Source organism: Aegilops tauschii, chromosome 1, assembly GCF_002575655.3.
Source record: "Aegilops tauschii subsp. strangulata cultivar AL8/78 chromosome 1, Aet v6.0, whole genome shotgun sequence".
Taxonomy (NCBI): Eukaryota; Viridiplantae; Streptophyta; class Magnoliopsida; order Poales; family Poaceae; genus Aegilops; species Aegilops tauschii.
The window spans coordinates 76,320,421-76,328,373 of record NC_053035.3 but is presented as its reverse complement, the minus strand read 5'-3'; positions in this window follow the sequence as shown (position 1 = coordinate 76,328,373).

Genomic DNA, 7,953 nt, shown 5'->3' with positions numbered 1-7,953 from the left:
CGCCTTTCCACGGTTGGTTTTATAGTGGTCTCGTAGTGTCTTAAAGAGTCCTTGGCTATGCCGACTCGGGGACGCTTCGTATGTCATGTGCAGTGCCTTGTACATGATGGTGCTGTACGACCGAGCCCGTGTGGGCCCCACCACGAAAACTTCGGACGAAATCTCTATCATATGTTTGTTCCAGCTTATTCTGCGAGCCAATCCTTTGTTTTGTTTTTATTTGTGGTATTCGAGTTGCTTCGAAGTCAAATGTTGAATCCATACCTTTCCTAAACGGTGTTCTCATATTCCTATGTGGATACTAATCCTTCTTGATCATCGAGGTCGTCATGTTAATTCTTTTCCAACCGGCGTGCTTCTCTTCAAGTAAATCCGATCATTCTCCCCATTCGGAAGATCAATTATAAGTTTTCTCAACGTTGTTTGTTTCATCTGCCCCAAGTTGCCTTTGTTTTCCTGCCCTCCCACCCTTTTTCTTCAAACACTCAGATTTCTTAATCAAGTATCCATCTTATGGGTGTGAAGTCTCTTCATTATTTTCCTCCATTTTCTTACCCGGTGATTTCTCATGAAGATGCTCAACAGTTTCAAGTTCATCATCCTTCATTGTTGTTTCTTCTCCGGTGGATCCAATTCAAGCTTACAGTGTTGATCATATTCCTTTCCTCATTTCAAATGTTTTTCTCATGCCGGTGCACCTCTTAATCATCCATTTTTTCGCCTTTCATTTGTATCCAGAGCGTTGAAGATATCTCAGAAAATTCAAGTTTCCATTCTTAATCAGTTTAAACTATTTTGAGGTTGTTATCTCATTCAAGCCATTTAATTCAACCAGTGCAATCTCCTTTTCAAGTAATCTTTTCAACGGTGTATCTTTTGAGTGGGCCCTAACCCACAGGTCTTTTCCCAGGATCTTACCTGACTCTTCTAATTTTTCTGGAGTTATTCTCAAATTCATTGCAAAGTTTGACGTAAGAATGAATTATCATCAGTCAAATGTCTTTCTCCAAGATCTTTCAAACTCTTTTCATTGTTGGTTTAACCTTTCTAATTTTTCATTCCGGAGTGCCAACAATTCATGGTGGTGTTTCTCGTCATCATTCTTAACATTTGAAGACCGAAGAAGAGTTCCTCTTCAATCTTATCCGTTCTTTCAGAGATTCATGGTTCTAGATTGATGCCATCCTCTCATAATTGTTTTCGATTGTGAGAATTCTTTTCTTACCCATCCGGAGCATTCCAGAGTTGTTTTCATTTCTTGATCATCCAAAGGCCATCATTTCAGAAGATTTCTTCGTTCTAAGTTTTCAGCTTCGTTCTCCAATTATTCTAAATTGATGTCTCTTCGTTCTTCCCCATATTCTCCCGGTGCATCACTCAAATATCCTCTAATCAGTTCATGATATCTTCCTTCTTGTGTATCTAAATTCTGTCAAGTATCTCCATTCATTTTCTAATTCTTTCTGTTGATTTGTTCCTTTGCTACTTTCATTTTCAATTCTCGCGGTGGTTCGTTCAAGTTTTCTCTTCCTTCGTTATCATATCAATTTATTCGTTGTTTCAATCCTACCGGTGATTCGATGAAGACCTTCTCACAAGTTTGTGTTTTATCTCTCATAATCCTTTCTACGAGAATAAGTAGTATGACAAATCCATTGCTTGTCATCAATTAATTGGTGGAGGATGAGCATAATGTAATTCTTATTCTTGTTTCCTACAAGTGATTAATTCCTTCTTCCGGAGTTCGTTCATGTTATCAAATTTTTGGCTCCAAGTTGTTCATCTTTTCTTTCCGGAGCTCCAAGTTATTTCAATTATATCATTTCAAAGCTTCATCTAATCATTGCAAGACTTCTCCCGGAGTTCTTTTCAATTTTCCATTTCGTTTGATCATTCTTTTATTATCGGAGTTCTTCATGGAGGTTCTACATGGTGCTTGGTCAAGGATTCCTTTCATTGTTCAATTGTTCTTCAAGATTTCTCTCGGAGTTAAGATCCGCCAATCTATACTCTATAATAAACATGGTGCTCTACACATGTTTGTTTTGAGAAGTTCAAGCATTCTTCATCTCGCATTCCGAAGTGCAATTCTTCCTACTTTATATTTTGAGGTGGTATTATGTCATTCTTGACAATTTGAGTTCGTGTTTCATGATTCACAAGGTGTCAGGAATGAGATAATTAAATCCATCATTTTCTCTTCGTTCAAGAGATCTTTTCGTCCAATCAATCTTTTTGTTGGAGTTGTATTGGGTTATATTTCACCTATAGCCTTCCCTAAGGAATGTAGCTATTTGTGGTGTTTATCAATGATCCAAGTTTTTCTCCATTCTCTCGGCGAGAGAAGTTTTCATCTCTTCGTTGATCTCAAGCAAGAAATTGTTTCCGCTAGTGGCGGGTTGTCACCTCATAATTTTGAGATGTGTTCCATAATCCCTCAACAAGTTTGTTCTTTTTCGTTGTTGATTTTCCCAACAACTCCGTTCTAACCTTCTCCGAAGGGTGCTTTCCAAGCTCATTTGTGGCAGAAGTTGGCATTTTCTTCTCCATTCTTATTTCAAGGATCTGTCTTCTATTATTTATTTCTTCCGGAGGCATGGTGATGTTGCTCTCTTCACTCATCATCTCGATTTGTGAGGACCGTGTTCTTTTCGTGCTTATCCATTTCCAACCGGAGTGTCGTGCCCTCTTTTCAAGTTCTTCCCATTCTGTCAAGTTTTGCCTCCCTTCTCAACCGGAGTGCTGTCTGAAATCTTTCTTACCCCTTGTGTCATTCTTTCATTAGTTCCGGAGGCAGTGTGTTGTTAATTTCATCGAGTATCCTCTCATCTTGAAAAGATCATGTTAAATTCCTTCCATTTACAGTCGGAGTGCTGCCCAAATTATATCATTCTTATTCCTTCTCTATCTTGTTTTAACCGGAGTGGTTTAAATATCTATTGTGTCACTTAACCTCAAGGTTCTCATGGTGTTCCGTGTCTCTCTTTTCTACCGGAGTCTTCTCAATTTTGTTCACCTCTGTCGTGTCATTCCTTCAAGCTTTGCAACCTCTCAAGGTTCTTTGGTTTCACTTGTTTGTCAAAGAAGCAATTTTTTTTACCTTTTCCTCTTCCACTTTTCTCCGGTGCCATCCTAGATCTCGGGACGAGATCCTCTTGTAGTGGTGGAGTGTTGTGACGCCCCGAGACCGACGCTCCAGATGCGTTCCATGTTTTGCGTGTCAGCTCTGTTATTTATTTTGTTGTTGCATTCTTCATCGCATCATTCGCATTGCATCGGCACTCGTTGCCATCTTTGTTTTTAAAAAACATGCATCCGATCGTAGTTGCCGCGTTCCCCCCTTGCTTTCGTTGACCGTTCCGAGACCAACCGTGTTTTCGGTTCCATCTTGTCAAACCAACTAACCTCTCTCGTCAGCCCGCGATCCCCTCCCGCGCGTCCGAAAGTCGTCCCGTACCCGACCCGGTTTGTTGTTACCATTGGATTCGGATCATCCCCAAACATCTACAAAACATCATCGTTTTCTTCATTGGACGTCCTAACCTATAGTTTCTCAGCCGCCCGATTAAATCGAAAGGCCCGAACCTAATCGTATTGTCCTATATATAGACCAACCCCACCCAAATCAGACCAAACCCTATTTTCTAGGGATCCTCCCCTGTCCCATCCATCTCACCGCCGCCGCCATTGTTCTCTCGGGATCCATCCCGAGCCAACCACCGTCCCTCCTGCCTGATCCATCCAACCAGCGCTCTCCACTGCTCCTCCTCGATCTAGGTGCCCGCGCCCCCGATCCAAACTCCCTCGCGATCTCTCCCCGCCAACTAGTGCCTCCCCTGGATCCCGTCGTCTTCGCGTGCCACGCCGGAGTTCCACCTCGCCGGAGCACAGGACCCACTCTGCCGCCGGTGAGATGCCCTGCTGCTGCTCCACCGTTTTCCCCTGCACCTCCCGTGCCTCACATCTCCCTCTCGACCTCCTAATGCAGCGCCATGGATGGCTGCAGCCCAAGCTCGCGTCCGACCTCTTGGATCCGCCTTTGCTCCGCCTCAAGCCGCGTCCTCGCCGGGCCTCTCGCGCGCCCGAGCTCCACCTTGCGTGCCCGCCTCCTCGTCCTCGTGGCCGAAGCAGCCGAACAGGAGGCCGAGCGCCCAAGCCCAGTCCCCGTAGCCTCCCGTCCACGTCGTCTCGTCCCGGACCTCGCCGGTGATACCCCGCCGCCGCGTGTCCCTGTCTCTCTCTCCTTTGCCCTCTCTGACTTCCCCTGCTCTCCCCTTCTCGGTTGAACAGGTAGGAGCATCACCACCTCATCCTTGGAGCCGCCCCTGCCAGATCCGCGTCCTCGCCATGCCTATGATCCGCCCGTCGTTCCTCACCCGCCCGAGGGCGCCATCGTTCCCCGTTCCAGCGCGGCTGCTGCCAGCCTCGTCTCTCTGCAAGGGAGACGAGCCCCTCGCTCGTTGACCTCGGCGTCCTCAAGCCCGGCGCCGCCAAGCCGATTCCTCGCCAGATGCTCCTCCCCGCCATCACCTGCGCCGCCCCGGTGACGCGCCATCGACCGCGAGTCCTGCCGCGCCAAGCCCCTCCACTCGCCGGTCTCCTTCGCTGCATCGAGCAGCATCAGTTCAGACAGAGGAGGGCGATGCCTCTGCCTCGACACCTCCCGTTGACCGTGACCCGTGGCCCAGCAAGGCGTCGTAGCCAGCCCCTCTCCTCCAGCCGGCCCATGAGGCCTGGTGAGAAACCCCCTAGTGCCCATGTCCTGTTTCGGCCTGTAGCTCTAATTCGGCCCGTGACTTGTTTTTTTCCTGTGCTGTGATTTTGTCATTAAATCCTGGACATGCTTATTACAGAAATGCCCCTGTTTTAAACTGCTAATAACTATTTAACCATGCATCCAAATAAAACATGTCATATATGTAACATGCTTAGAATTTCATCTAGTTTCACAATATCCCACTTTCATCCATGTTTAAAATGTTTAAATTACAGTTTGCATTTAATTTGCATAAATGCCATGTTTAAATGGTTTATTTCATAGCTAAATAACCGTAACTCGGATTTTAATAAACTTTATATGTAAATGGGGTGGAAAAATGCCTAGTTTAACATGGTACACTTTATTTTTCTGTTTAACATCATTAAAATATGGTTTTAGGCAGAACAGTACCAAATCTAAAATATGGACATGAGGATTTTCCGAAATTGTTGTTTATTATTTCCGGCCTCATTTAACTTGCTTAAATAGTTAGTTTACTTATGCTTCACCTCTTGCCATGTTAATCAACATTTAATATTGTTGGGTACATAACCGAGAGAACTAAACAATTGATGTCGTGTTTCGTCAATATGCAACTCGTTGCATATTGAGCTCCACTTAACTTGTAGTTTCGTTTGTGCACTTTGCCATGCCATGCCTCACTAAACCGGACATGCATCATACTTGATTGTGCATCATGCCATGTTTATGTTTGTGTGTTTACTTTGTTGTTTGTTTCTTTCCGGGTTGCTTCTCTCGCTAGCTTCGGTTTCGTTCCGGAGTTGTGAGGATTCGTTTGACTACGTCCGTTTGTCTTCTTCATGGACTCGTTCTTCTTCCTAGCGGGATCTCAGGCAAGATGACCATACCCTCGAAATCACTTCTATCTTTGCTTTGCTAGTTGTTCGCTCTATCGCCATGCTTGCGCTACCTACCACTTGCTTATCAAGCCTCCCATATTGCCATGAACCCGTAACCTTTGTCACCCTCAAACCGTTGTTTGGCTATGTTACTGCTTTTGCTCAGCCCCTCTTATAGCGTTGCTAGTTGCAGGTGAAGATGAAGATTGCTCCATGTTGGATTATGTTTATGTTGGGATATCACAATATCTCTTATATTATTAATGCATCTATATACTTGGTAAAGGGTGGAAGGGTCGGCCTTATGCCTGGTGTTTTGTTCCACTCTTGCCGCCCTAGTTTCCGTCATACCGGTGTTATGTTCCTCGATTTTGCGTTCCTTACGCGGTTGGGTGATTTATGGGACCCCCTTGACAGTTCGCTTTGAATAAAACTCCTCCAGCAAGGCCCAACCTTGGTTTTACCATTTGCCTACCTAAGCCTTTTTCCCTTGGGTTCTGCAGACTCAAGGGTCATCTTTATTTTAAACCCCCGGGCCAGTGCTCCTCTGAGTGTTGGTCCAACCCGTCAGTCGCCGGTGGCCACCAGGGGCAACCCTGGGCTCGCCTATCGGAAGCTTGGACAATCCGGTGTGCCCTGAGAAGGAGATATGTGCAGCTCCTATCGGGATTTGTCGGCACATTCGGGCGGCTTTGCTGGTCTTGTTTCACCATTGTCGAAATGTCTTGTAAACCGGGATTCCGAGACTGATCGGGTCTTTCCGGGAGAAGGTTTATCCTTCGTTGACCGTGAGAGCTTATAATGGGCTAAGTTGGGACACCCCTGCAGGGTATTAACTTTCGAGAGCCCTGCCCGCGGTTATGTGGCAGATGGGAATTTGTTAATATCCGGTTGTAGAGAACTTGACATTTGACCCTAATTAAAACGCATCAACCGCGTCTGTAGCCGTGATGGTCTCTTCTCGGCGGAGTCCGGGAAGGTGAACACGGTTCTTGGGTTATGTTTGACGTAAGTAGGAGTTCAGGATCACTTCTTGATCATTTCTTGTTGTCGACCGTTCCTTTGCTTCTCTTCTCGCTCTTATTTGCGTATGTTAGCCACCATATATGCTTAGTGCTTGCTGCAGCTCCACCTCACTACCTTTTCCTTCCTATAAGCTTAAATAGTCTTGATCTCGCGGGTGTGAGATTACTGAGTCCTCGTGACTCACAAATACTTCCAAAACAGTTGCAGGTGCCGAGGATACCAGTGCAGGTGACGCAACTGAGCTCAAGTGGGAGCTCGATGAAGATCTTGTTCGTGGTGTTGTTTCTTTTCTTGTTGATCAGTAGTGGAGCCCAGTTGGGACGATCAGGGATCTAGCAGTTGGGTTGTCTTCTTTTCTTTTGGTTCCGTAGTCGGACCTATGTGTGTATCTTGAATGATGTATGATTTTATTTATGTATTGTGTGAAGTGGCAATTGTAAGCCAACTCTTTATCCCATTCTTGTTCATTACATGGGATTGTGTGAAGATGACCCTTCTTACGACAAAACCACAATGCGGTTATGCCTCTAAGTCGTGCCTCGACACGTGGGAGATATAGCCGCATCATGGGCGTTACATCCCCCACCACTCACCTACCAAACCTCGAGCCGCGAAATAGAGTGCCAATCGTGTGGGGGGCGGTTGTCTTGCTAGATCTTTACATTTTGTTTTTTGAACACCACATATTTACATCGTCTGATGATTTTTTAACTCGCACACAAGTACACAAAAATATGATTTTTCAAACCGTTATGGTTAGCCATTGCATGTAGATATAGTTCAAATTTGAATTACGGTCATTAAATGGCTATAAAATCACTTAAATGTCTTTAAATGGTCAAATGACCCCTAGAATTTTCCAAATTTTCACATGACAGTTGTAGTAGTGCATGTTAAATGTAGAAAAAATTTGAAGGCCGTAAGAGGAAGCTATCTCCCGATCGTCATCAAACATGCATTGTTCCCTCTCGGAACCACGAGCCTTCTAGTGAGTTGCTCCAGTTTGTGAGGGGTGTGTGTCCAAACTTTCATCAAGCAGGCCAATTTTTTTACCACTTCATCTTGGTGGCATGACATTACATCAAGCAAGGTTTCATGTTTTTCCGATCATTTTTAATTTTTTTGGAATTAAATGCCATGGCACTCCATGCATCTGTCCATGCCATGAGACCAATATGTTTGACAATTCCTTCTAATTTATTGCACATGGAATTAACTCACACACAAGTACATAAATATGATTTTTCAAACTGTTATGGTTAGCCGTTGCATGTAGATGTAGTTCAAATTTGAATTACGGTCATTAAA